This window comes from Panthera tigris, chromosome X (genome assembly GCF_018350195.1).
Source record: "Panthera tigris isolate Pti1 chromosome X, P.tigris_Pti1_mat1.1, whole genome shotgun sequence".
Taxonomy (NCBI): domain Eukaryota; kingdom Metazoa; phylum Chordata; class Mammalia; order Carnivora; family Felidae; genus Panthera; species Panthera tigris.
Genome location: NC_056677.1, coordinates 105,567,833 through 105,580,713, shown reverse-complemented (window position 1 = coordinate 105,580,713; position 12,881 = coordinate 105,567,833). Strand labels below are relative to the sequence as shown.

The 12,881-nt window shown below is 38.7% G+C and overlaps 1 pseudogene; it reads right to left on the bottom strand.

Moving 5' to 3' along the window:
- The window catches only part of LOC102964820, a 34,424-nt pseudogene extending 27,884 nt beyond the window's left edge, over positions 1 to 6,540 (bottom strand).
- Between the last annotated feature and the right edge of the window lie 6,341 nt (positions 6,541 to 12,881).

The window sequence follows — 12,881 nt, the reverse complement described above, 5'->3', positions numbered from 1 at the left end:
TAGTGCCTGACACATAGGGCAATCTCATGCAAGGATTAGGTGAGAAAAAGGTATGTATGTATATCTACACACACACACAGAATTTAGAACAGTACCCAATGCATAATAAGTCATATATACATGTTTGTTTTGTTGTTATTTTTCTTGTTATAAAATTGGAGGATAGTGTTTTGGAAACTTGATTTTAGGGCAATAATTTACCAGCAATGTAGATTTTGTAAATTATGAGCAGAAAAAGCAGTGATTTAAAAAGCAAAGATTTGATGATGATTTGAATACCAGTGATATGTTGGAGTAAAGAGACAAAAATCAGGTTGCATGTTTTACACTTGGGATTTAGCCTGGATTTTCTGGGGGAGGAGGAAATGGATATATTTTATTTCCATACTGAGTTTCAAATCCTGGGGAGATCTACCAAGTGAGAGTGGAATAAAACAGCAAGAAAGTCAGGAATAGTCAGAGGGGAGTATTAGACTAGAAAATTAGATTGAAAAATAATCACTTTAAAGATCTCAGTTGCAGCAGGTGGGGAACACCCACTGAAGGATATATTGAGAAAACAGCTGATTTTTAGTAAAGACGATGAGGTAGGAGGACTGTTGGGCGAAGAAAAGCTTAATAAATACAACAAAAGTACAAAGAAATGTTACAATCCCTTGCTCTTCTCTCTCCACTTTCCCGTACTAGCATACTACCAATAAAGACGAGGGGCTCATCCCCATGTTTTATTTATGTATTTATGTATTTATTTATTTATTTATTTATTTTTATTTTTTTATGAAATTTATTGTCAAATTGTTTTCCATACAACACCCAGTGCTCATCCCAACAGGTGCCCTCCTCAATACCCATCACCCACCCTCTCCTCCCTCCCACACCCCATCAACCCTCAGTTTGTTCTGTTTTTAGGTGTCTCATGTTTTGGCTCCCTCCCTCTCTAACCTTTTTTTTTTCCTTCCCCTCCCCCATGGTCTTCTTTTAAGTTTCTCAGGATCCACATAAGAGTGAAAACATATGGTATCTGTCCTTCTCTATATGACTTATTTCACTTAGCATCACATTCTCCAGTTCCATCCATGTTGCTACAAAAGGCCAGATTTCATTCTTTCTCATTGCCACGTAGTACTCTATTGTGTATATAAACCACAATTTCTTTATCCGTTCGTCAGTTGATGGACATTTAGGCTCTTTCCATAATTTGGCTATTGTTGAGAGTGCTGCTATAAACATTGGGGTACAAGTTCCTCTATGCATCAGTACTCCTGTATCCCTTGGGTAAATTCCTAGCAGTGCTACTGCTGAGTCATAGGGTAGGTCTATTTTTAATTTTTTGAGGAACCTCCACACTGTTTCCCAGAGCGGCTGCACCAATTTGCATTCCCACCAACAGTGCAAGAGGGTTCCCGTTTCTCCACATCCTCTCCAGCATCTATAGTCTCTTGATTTGTTCATTTTGGCCACTCTGGCTGGCATAAGGTGATATCTGAGTGTGGTTTTGATTTGTATTTCCCTGATAAGGAGCGACGTTGAGCATCTTTTCATGTGCCTGTTGGCCATCCGGATGTCTTCTTTAGAGAAGTGTCTATTCATGTTTTCTGCCCATTTCTTCACTGGGTTATTTGTTTTTTGGTTGTGGAGTTTGGTGAGCTCTTTATACATTTTGGATAGTAGCCCTTTGTCCGATATGTTATTTGCAAATATCTTTTCCCATTCCGTTGGATGTCTTTTAGTTTTGTTGGTTGTTTCCTTTGCTGTGCAGAAGTTTTTATCTTCATGAGGTCCCAATAGTTCATTTTTGCTTTTATCCCTTGCCTTTGGGGATGTGTCAAGTAAGAAATTGCTGCGGCTGAGGTCAGAGAGGTCTTTTCCTGCTTTTTCCTCTAGGGTTTTGATGGTTTCCTGTCTCACATTCAGGTCCTTTATCCATTTTGAGTTTATTTTTGTGAGTGGTGTAAGAAAGTGGTCTAGTTTCAACCTTCTGCATGTTGCTGTCCAGTTCTCCCAGCACCATTTGTTAAAGAGACTGTCTTTTTTCCATTGGATGTTCTTTCCTGCTTTGTCAAAGATGAGTTGGCCATACGTTTGTGGGTCTAGTTCTGGGGTTTCTATTCTATTCCATTGGTCTATGTGTCTGTTTTGGTGCCAATACCATGCTGTCTTGATGATGACAGCTTTGTAGTAGAGGCTAGAGTCTGGGATTGTGATGCCTCCTGCTTTGGTCTTCTTCAAAATTACTTAGGCCATTCGGGGTCTTTTGTGGTTCCATACAAATTTTAGGATTGCTTGTTCTAGCTTCGAGAAGAATGCTGGTGCAATTTTGATTGAGATTGCATTGAATGTGTAGATAGCTTTGGGTCGTATTGACATTTTAACAATATTTATTCTTCCAATCCATGAGCACGAATGTTTTTCCATTTCTTTATATCTTCTTCAATTACCTTCATAAGCTTTCTATTATTTTCAGCATACAGATCTTTTATATCTTTGGTCAGGTTCATTCGTAGGTATTTTATGATTCTTGGTGCAACTGGAATGGGATCAGTTTCTTTATTTGTCTTTCTGTTGCTTCATTGTTAGTGTATAAGAATGCAACTGATTTCTGCACATTGATTTTGTATCCTGCAACTTTGCTGAATTCATGTATCAGTTCTAGCAGACTTTTGGTGGAGTCTATTGGGTTTTCCATGTATAATATCATGTCATCTGCAAAAAGTGAAAGCTTAACTTTATCTTTGCCAAATTTGATGCCTTTGATTTCCTTTTGTTGTCTGATTGCTGATGCTAGAACTTCCAACACTATGTTAAACAACAGCGGTGAGAGTGGACATCCCTGTCGTGTTCCTGATCTCAGGGAGAAAGCTCTCAGTTTTTCCCCATTGAGGATGATATTAGCTGTGGGCTTTTCATAAATGGCTTTTATGATGTTTAAGTATGTTCCTTCTATCCCGACGTTCTCGAGGGTTTTTATTAAGAAAGGAGGATGAATTTTGTGAAATGCTTTTTCTGCATCGATTGACAGGATCATATGGTTCTTATCTTTTCTGTAATTAATGTGATGTATCACATTGATTGATTTGTGAATGTTGTACTAGCCCTGCAGCCCAGCAATGAATCCACTTGATCCTGGTGAATAATTCTTTTTATATGCTGTTGAATTCGATTTGATAGTATCTTATTAAGAATTTTTGCATCCATATTCATCAGGCATATTGGCCTGCAGTTCTCTTTTTTTACTGGGTCTCTGTCTGGTTTAGGAATCAATGTAATGCTGCCTTCATGAAATGAGTCTGGAAGTTTGTCTTCTCTTTCTATTTTTTGGAATAGCTTGAGAAGGATAGGTAGTATCTCTGCTTAAATGTCTGGTGAAATTCCCCAGGGAAGCCATCTCGTCCTTGACTCTTATTTGTTGGAAGATTTTTGATAAATGATTCAATTTCTTTGCTGGTTATGGGTCTGTTCAAGCTTTCTATTTCTTCCTGATTGAGTTTTGGAAGTGCGTGGGTGTTTAGGAATTTGTCCATTTCTTCCATGTTGTCCTGTTTGTTGGCATATAATTTTTCATAGTATTCCCTGATAATTGCTTGTATCTCTGAGGGATTGGTTGTAACAATTCCATTTTCATTCATGATTTTATCTATTTGGGTCATCTCCCTTTTCCTTTTGAGAAGCCTGGCTAGAGGTTTGTCAATTTTGTTTATTTTTTCAAAAAAACAACTCTTGGTTTCGTTGATGTGCTCTACCGTTTTTTTAGATTCTATATTGTTTATTTCTGCTCTGATCTTTATTATTTCTCTTCTTCTGCTGGGTTTAGGCTGCCTTTGCTGTTCTGCTTCTATTTCCTTTAGGTGTGTGTTAGATTTTGTATTTGGGATTTTTCTTGTTTCTTGAGATAGGCCTGGATTGCAATGTATTTTCCTCTCAGGACTGCCTTCACTGTATCCCAGAGCGTTTGGATTGTTGTATTTCATTTTCATTTGTTTCCATATATTTTTAAATTTCTTCTCTAATGCCTGATTGACCCATTCATTCTTTAGTAAGGTGTTCTTTAACCTCCATGCTTTTGGAGGTTTTCCAGACTTTTTCCTGTGGTTGATTTCAAGCTTCATCGCATTGTTTTCTGAAGTATGCATGGTATGATCTCAATTCTTTTATACTTATGAAGGGCTGTTTTGTGACCCAATATGTGATCTATCTTGGAGAAAGTTCTCAGGAAGAAAGTATATTCTGTTGCTTTGGGATGCAGAGTTCTAAATATATCTGTCAAGTCCGTCTGATCCAGTGGATCATTCAGGGCCCTTGTTTCTTTACTGATCCTGTGTCTAGATGATCTATCCAATGTTGTAAGTGTAGTATTATATTCCCCTGCAATTACCACATTCTTATCAATAAGGCTGCTTATGTTTGTGATTAATTGTTTTGTATATTTGGGGGCTCCTGTATTCGGCACATAGACATTTATAATTGTTAGCTCTTCCTGATGGATAGACACTTTAATTATTATATAATGGTTGTCTTCATCTCTTGTTACAGCCTTTAACTTAAAGTCTAGTTTGTCTGATATAAGTATGGCTACTCCAGGTTTCTTTTGACTTCCAGTAGCATGATAAATAGTTCTCCATCCCCTCACTTTCAATCTGAAAGCGTCCTCAGGTCTAAAATGAGTCTCTTGTAGACAGCAAATAGATGGGTTTTGTTTTTTTATCCATTCTGATACCCTATGTCTTTTGGTTGGTGCACTTAGTCCATTTACATTCAATGTTATTATAGAAAGATATGGGTTTAGAGTCATTGTGATGTCTGTAGGTTTCATGCTTGCAGTGATGTCTCTGGTACTTTGTCTCACAGGATCCCCCTTAGGATCTCTTGTAGAGCTGGTTTAGTGGTGATGAATTCCTTCAGTTTTTGTTTGTTTAGGAAGACCTTTATCTCTCTTTCTATTCTAAATGACAGACTTGCTGGATAAAGGATTCTCAGCTGCATATTTTTTTCTGTTCATCACATTGAAGATTTCCTGCCATTCCTTTCTGGCCTGCCAAGTTTCAGTAGACAGATCCGTCACGAGTCTTATCGGTATCTGTTTATGTTAAAGCATGTTTATCCCTCGCTGCTTTCAGAATTTTCTCTTTATCCTTGTATTTTGCCAGTTTCACTATGACATGTTGTGCAGAAGATCGATTCAAGTTACGTCTGAATGGAGTTCTCTTTGCCTCTTGGATTTAAATGCCTTTTTCCTTCCCCAGATCAGGGAAGTTCTCAGCTATGATTTCTTCAAGTACACCTTCAGCACCTTTCTCTCTCTGTGCCTCCTCTGGAATCCCAATTGTGCATATATTATTTCGTTTAATTATGTCACTTAGTTCTCTAATTCTCCCATCATACTACTGGATTTTTTTTATCTCTTTTTCTCAGCTTCTTCTTTTTCCATAATTTTATCTTCTAATTCACCTGTTCTCTCCTTTACCTCTTCAATATGAGCTGTGGTCGCCTCCATTTTATTTTGCAACTCATTTATAGCATTTTTTAGCTCCTCCTGACTGTTTCTTAGTCCCTTGATCTCTATAATAATAGATTCTCTCCTGTCCTCTATCCTTTTTTTCAAGCCCAGCGATTAATTTTATGACTATTATTTTAAATCCATTTTCTGTTGTATTGATTAAATCGTTTTTGATCAGTTCATTAGCTGTCGCTACTTACTGGAGTTTCTTTTGAGGAGAATTCTTCCATTTTGTCATTTTGGATAGTCCCTGGAGTGACAGGGAACTGCAGGGCTCTTCCCCTGTGCTGTCTGGAGTAACTTTTGTTGGTGGGCGGGGCCGCAGTTAGACCTGATGTCTGCCCCCAACCCACTGCTGGGGCCACAGTGAGACTGGTGTGTACCTTATCTTCCCCTCTCCCAGGTGCAGGGCTCACTGTGGAGTGGTGTGATCTCTCTCTGGGCTACTTGCACACTGCCAGTCTTATGGTAGTGCTTCGATGGGATCTGGCATATTAGCCAGGCTGGATTTGCAAGGTGCACAGGGGCTGGACGGGCAGGCTCAGCTCACTTTGCCTTCAGTGGTCCGCTTCTGGAGGGCCCTGTGGCACCAGGAGGGAGGAAGACCTGTTGGACGGATGGATCTATAGCAGCACAGTGTTGGGTGTTTGTGCAGTGCAAGCAAGTTCCGTGATGGGAACTGGTTCCCTTTGGAAATTTGGCTGGGGGATGGGCGAGGGAGATGGGGCTTCCCAGCGCCTTGGTTCCCCACTAAGCTGAGCTCTGTCCTCTAGGGCTCAACATCTCTCCCTCCCGCTCTCCTCTCTGAGCAGAGCTGTTGACTTTTAACATTCCAGATGTTAAGTCCTGCTGGCTGTCAGAACACACTTAATCTGGCCCCTCCGCTTTTGCAAGCCAGACTCAGTGGCTCTGCCTTGCCCGGTGGGCTGGCTGCCCTTCCACCACTCTGGCTCCCTCCAGTCAGTCTGTGTAGTGCGCACTGCCTGTCTGCCCTTCCTACCCTCTTCTATGGGCCTCTCGTCTACGCTTTGTTCCGGAGAGTCCATTCTGCTAGTCTTTTGGTGGTTTTCTGGGTAAATTAGGCAGATGTGGTTGGAATTTAAGCAATCAACAGGATGCGGTGAACCCAGCGTCCTCCTATGCCACCATCTTCCCCTCTTCCTCATGTTTTAATGAGGGTTAGAAATCTTTGAGCCTCAAATTTTTATCTTCTAGGCCCAACTCAGGATTTGGAATCTGTAGCATAGAAGAATTCCTTCGAGTTAAAGTATTTAGTGAGTGTACTCCAAAAGCATTTGGGTAACTGAAGCCAAATCTAGTCTAGCATTTGTTGTCTGGGCTGAAAGACATTCTGGGCTAAAAGACATCCTGGGCACATGTGTTACCCTTGGTTCCCTTCCTCACCTGAAGTCTATCTATTTGTGATTTCTTACCTCCAACAAAAACTCCTTATGCTAATTTAGTTGTTTCCTTGTAATGACAATGGGTCTGACTGATAAAAATGGAGATGGACTCTCCCTAGGAAGAAAATCAAACAATATATCTGGGTATCATTGTGTGGTCACAAACAGTACAGAGTCATTTAGTATTTAATTATATCCACTTACTACTTAAACTAAATCTAAAAAAAAAAAAACCCTCAATTACAGTAAACAGTCTCTGCAAAAATAGAGAAGCAAGAGAACAGCAGTATTATGTATTTAGTGAGACATAAGTAAGTTGTTATGATTCAAGAGAATAGTAGTATTATGTATTTGGTGAGATATAAGTAAGTGCTATGATTCAATCAAGGGAAGTGGCAAGGAGGTTGGATCAAGTTGATATTATAATAGTTTCCAGTGGTTAAATATCAAAAGCATGTTGTACCATGCTTAGAACAGAGTTGTCAACACAGTAAATTTTGGTTAAATAAGCATTGGACAGTTGTGTAAGGATTTTGGATTTCATTCTGGTGGTTATAAACTGTGGAGATAAGACTTTAAGAGGTAAGTAGCAGTTGGGGCACCTGGGTGGCTTAGTCATTTAAGCGTTGGACTTAGCTCAGGTCATAATCTCACAGTTCATGAGTTCAAGTCCTGTGTTGGGCTCTGTGATGACAGCTCAGAGCCTGGAGCCTGCCTCACATTCTGTGTCTCCCTACCTCTTTCTGCCCCTCTCCTGCTCATTCCCTGTCTCTCTCTCTAAAAAATAAATAAACATAAAAAATTTTTAAAAAGAGGTAATTAGCAGAGAGTTTTGATACTGTGTTGGAAGGAATAAGAGAGATGGAGGAATCAAGATTGACTCCTGCATTTCTGTCACAAACAACTGCATGAATAGGGGTGACATTCATTGAGAACATTGGGACAGGAATAAATTTGAGGTAGGGTAGATGATAGGTCTAGTTTGAAAAATGTTGAGTATTAGTTACCTGTGGGCCATTCAAGTGGAGATTTTCTATAGGAAGCCAGATAATGAACCTGGGACACAGGAAGTATAATGCAGCAAAAGATACCAATTTGGAAAATGATTAGCAAAGGGCAGAAGAGTAAGTGGTAATTCCTAGAATGATTTTAGGAAAGAGAGCCATGGAATAAACCTGTAGTATATCAATATTTAAATGATGGATGAAGTGAAATGAGCCAGTGAAGGACAATGAGGAGAAACAGTATGAGAAATTTGATTAGAACCAAGACCAAAGAAAAAATAAATAAATAAAAAATGGTGCTGCAAACATCACCAGAATAAAGACTAAAAAAATAGATGGTCAGTGGAAATATATGGCACATAGAAATCAAATATTTTTGCATGTAGAGGTAATTACTGAACTTATATAATTTTAATAGCAAGGGCTTTTTCAGTAACAAGATTATTTATAAAATATATAAAGATATATACCGAGAAGACTTGAACGTATTTATTGACTTTTGGAAAGACTCTCTTCCTTGGGAGAAGTTGAGAAAACGAGATTGTGGCATCCTCCCTTTTACAGAAAGGACATAGAAATGAAATTTTGACTGAGGTCACAAAAGCTATAGCATTACTGGAGTGAGCCGTGCCTGAAAATCTCATCTGGTGCATGAGTGATCATTAATTGCCTCCTTCTATGAGCATTAATGAGAAGGCGGTGGTGACCATTAATTAGGAGATGTTTGCAAGATGAGAAAAAAAGCATTCTCTCTTGGGAAATTTAGTGGATGACATTAAAGGACACTGGCTCCTACCAGGATTAAAGAAGGGGAATTAATGACATGAAAACTTGAATAAAAAGGTGAAATAAAATGACATCCAGGGAAGTGAAAGAAATCAGAAAGTTCTCATATTGAAACAGCCAATAAATCTGTGTCTAAACAAGCACAAGGAAGTGTACACTTGAAGTAAATCTCAGGGTCCCCAGGGGTGCCTGGGTGGCTCAGTCAGTTAAGTGTTGAACTTTTGATTTCTGCTCAGGTCATGCTCTCACGGTTGTGAGATCTAGCACCCAAGTCACACTCTGTGCTGGGCAAGGAGCCTCTTTAACATTCTCTGTCTCCCTCTCCCTCTGCACTTCCCCTGCATTCTCTCTCTCTCTCTCTCTCTCTCTCTCTCTCTCTCTAATAAATAAATAAATAAATAAATCAAAAAATAAAATAAAACAAAATCTTAAGGTCGCCAACACCATTATGGAGAAACGATATTTATAAGATAAGTTAGGACTTCTTAGGAGTATGCAGGGCTTGGGGCCATCCCTAGGATTTGTGAGACCAGAAACAATCACACTACTATCTGTCATATTCTACAGATCTCCCTTCCCCTATTTATCCAGAAGGAATCACATTATAAGGAACATAAAATAAAAAGCTCAAAAGAAAACCAAATGAAGCAAATTCTTCACAAAACCTTCTTCCTGTGGGTGTAGTCCCAGGGAGTTGGAGCAGTCCCTTCACTTTACTTGGGTCATGAGCTTTACAGGCCTATTTATGCATGTGAGCTTCTGACTGGTTTCCTTTATTTCAAAGGATGGGATCCATATTCTCCCCTCAGCTACAACCTTAAGGTCCAGCTTCCCTTTTATTCAACTTTTTCCTTAAATATTGCTGTCTGATAATTTAGAGTATAACTGAAACAATGAGGTACTCATTTAGAATTAGAAGAATGGATATGCAAGGCTTGCTGCTTTTTTTTAAGTTCATTTATTTATTTTTATTTTTTTAATGTTTTATTATTTACTTTTCTAGAGAGAGAGAGAGAAAAAAAAGTATGTGTGGGGGAGGGGCAGAAAGAGAGAGGGAGACAGAATCTGAAGCATGCTTCAGGCTCTAAACTGTCAGCATGCAGCCTGACGTGCTGACATGGGGCTTGAACCCACAAACCACGAGATCATGATCCGAACCAAAGTTGGATGCTTAACTGACTGAGCCACTCAGGTGCCCCTCATTTATTTATTTTTGAGAGAGAGAGAGAAAGAGAACATGTGCATGCACAAGTGGAGGAGGGGAAAATAGAGAGCAAGAGAGAGAGAGAAAGAGAGAGAGAGAGAGAGAGAGAGAGAGAGAGAATCCGAAGTAGGCTCTAGGCCACCCAGGCACCCCAAGACTTACTGCTTTAGGTAGCTTTTGGCGAAGTTCCTTCAGGACCTGGAGAAGCTCAGTTTCTATTCTTCATTTTTTAATTCTATCAGCAAATATTTATTAAGCAGCAGCTATTTTCCAGGCACTTTGGTTAGCACTAGGGATATAGCAGTGAATGAAATAGGCCCTGCCTTCTTGGGGGATCATATATGATTCAAAATTTTGTCTGCAGAAGTTTCTTAAGATTTCACCACTTGGCTCAGCCTCTGATGTTGACAGACCCTAAGCTGTACAAAAGACCACTTTGTCTTGCCCAGTGACTTGACTACGTACTGACCCATTCAACGTGCCTGCTCACTGGCTGGCCTCAGTTTTGCATTTAGCCTCTTGGGTCTCAGACATGAGCCTTGAGACATAGGGCACTTTATTACTGTGATTTGCAGACCACAGTAGTCTTTTGCATCAATCTTGTTTGTGTAGGCTGTATTGCCAAATATGGGGAGAAGAAACCAGACAGATTTAGAAAAATCAGGAAAAGACTGAGACCCAGGTGCTGGCTGTTGGTCCCACTGCTTTTGATGCAGTTTGAGACATTGGGAAATGAATGCAATCTCTTCTCTGTACCTTTATTTGTACAATAAAAAAGTTAAATTACATAAGTAATTCTCAGTATTTTCAATGATGGACGCTTTTGTTATCAAAGAATTTCACAGACTGCGTGATGGTAATGTGTACTTAGTGTATCTGTGAGTTGAATACTTAACAACTGTTAGAGTATCATATGAAAATCTTCAATAATTACAGCATCATATGCAGTTTCAAAAGTGTAGTACTTTGTTCATTCATTTAGTTATTTATTTATCCATAATTGATTAGCATCTAAGATGTGACAGGTGCCTTGCTAAGTGGTAGGGGAACAAAGATGAATGAGCCAAGGTCTCTACTTTCAGACTAATGGTCCATGTGGTTGCTCTCATAGCCCATAGGGCCAAATCTGTAATCAGGATTGCATAAAAGGCATCTCTCTACTAGCTCTTAGCTTCCTTCTGTATGGCTAAGAGCTAGCTAAGTGTCACTTCCTGCCCCAAGCAACAAATAATATTAACATGTTTGCACAATACATTTTAGGTCCTTCCATGTCTAGAAAGAGAAAATTTTCCCATTACCTCCAAGTGATGACCAGTTCCCATGTTCTCATTTCCTTCCCCAAGCCTTTTCATTTTTAAGGAAGATTGCTAACGAGAGTGTCAACTCTTCTAAAAGGGCAACTCCCACTCTCTCTCAGTTGAGGCCTTATTAAATTGGACCCTTACCCTTTACCCTAAAAGGACAGTGAAATTAGAAGCCGATTTATTTAGTATCAGTACATTTCCCAAAATTTCAGTCATTTGGTTTCAAATTAAAAGGTACAACCTACAGAATATTACCAATCCAGTCTAATTTAAGCCACATAAACCTGTTGTGGTTCTCGTTTTATAGGAATTAGAGTTAGGTAGCAGGTAAGATTGCATCTGTGCATCTTTCCTGTAATTTTCTAGGCCTCAACTAAAGTTATCCAGTGAAAAATTGCTGAACATTTCCACATCTTCAAGTTTACAAGCAACAATCCAAATACAGTGTTGTCTAAATTCATAGAAAGGCATCACCCTATCACTCTTAAAGCAATAAAGTCTGCAGATACAGCCCTAATTCACAATTTGCATTATGGAGGAAAACAGTTACTTCTGCATCTAAAATGTCTACATTAAGATTAGTTTATAGTTTTCTCCAAGAATAATTAGATTTTTGAAATTTGTGTAGCAGGGGCTGTTCAGTGGACATTCCCCAAAGCAAAAGAGCAGCTTGCCCCAAAAGTGACTTGAGTTCTTATTTGAGAGAAAGAAAATGGCTTGCAGTTTTTACATGACAGTTTTCCCCCGCTGAGTCCATTGAGGTTTCTAAAACCTTAGAGCCAATTTTCAGTCAAATAAAGTTACCCTGTTTCAAGAGAAAAAAGAAATAAGTTACTTATAAGCCTGTTGTCACTAAAGACTTTTGGAGTTTGTTTATCTAGCATGTTGTATTTATTTTTTATATTAATTAATTGATTTTTTGTTTTTTTCTTAAATTTTAGTTAATATACAGTGCAATATTGATTTCAGGGGTAGAATTCAATGATTCATTGCTTACATGCAATACCCAGTGCTCACAATAAGTGCCTTCCTTAATATGCATCACCCATCTAGACTCTCTCCCACCCACCTCCCTCCATCAACCCTCAGTTTGTTCTCTATATTTCAGAGTCTCTTATGGTTTATTTCCCTCCCTTCTCTTTTTTCCTCCCCTTCCCATACATTCATCTGTTTTATTTCTTAAATTCCACACGTGAGTGAAATCATATGGTATTTATAATCTCTTATTGACTTTTTCACTTAGCATAATATTAATTAAAAATTGTACAAGAAAATCGTGAATACATCCTAACCACAAGTCTTCAATAAAGAATAAAATAGAAAATGAAAGTCCTCTTGACCCCCACCCCTGCTCCACTTTCACTCTCTTCCCTAGAGGTAACTACTGCAAAGAGGTAACTACTGAAAAAGATCATACTCTCTTATTTTGTACATTTATATATATGTGAATGTATGCATACATGTAACTAGGATAATATCTAGTATATGAATTCTCATAGTATACATACTTTTAAATGGTCATGAACACTGCCAAATTTCTCTCTGAAATAGCATAACCAATTCACACTACAGTACATGTAAGCTCTGCATCTTTACCATAATTAGATGTTATCAATTTTTTATTTTTTACAATCTGTTTTTATACCCTCTGCACTAATGTCATAACTGTTTTTATATAAGACAGCT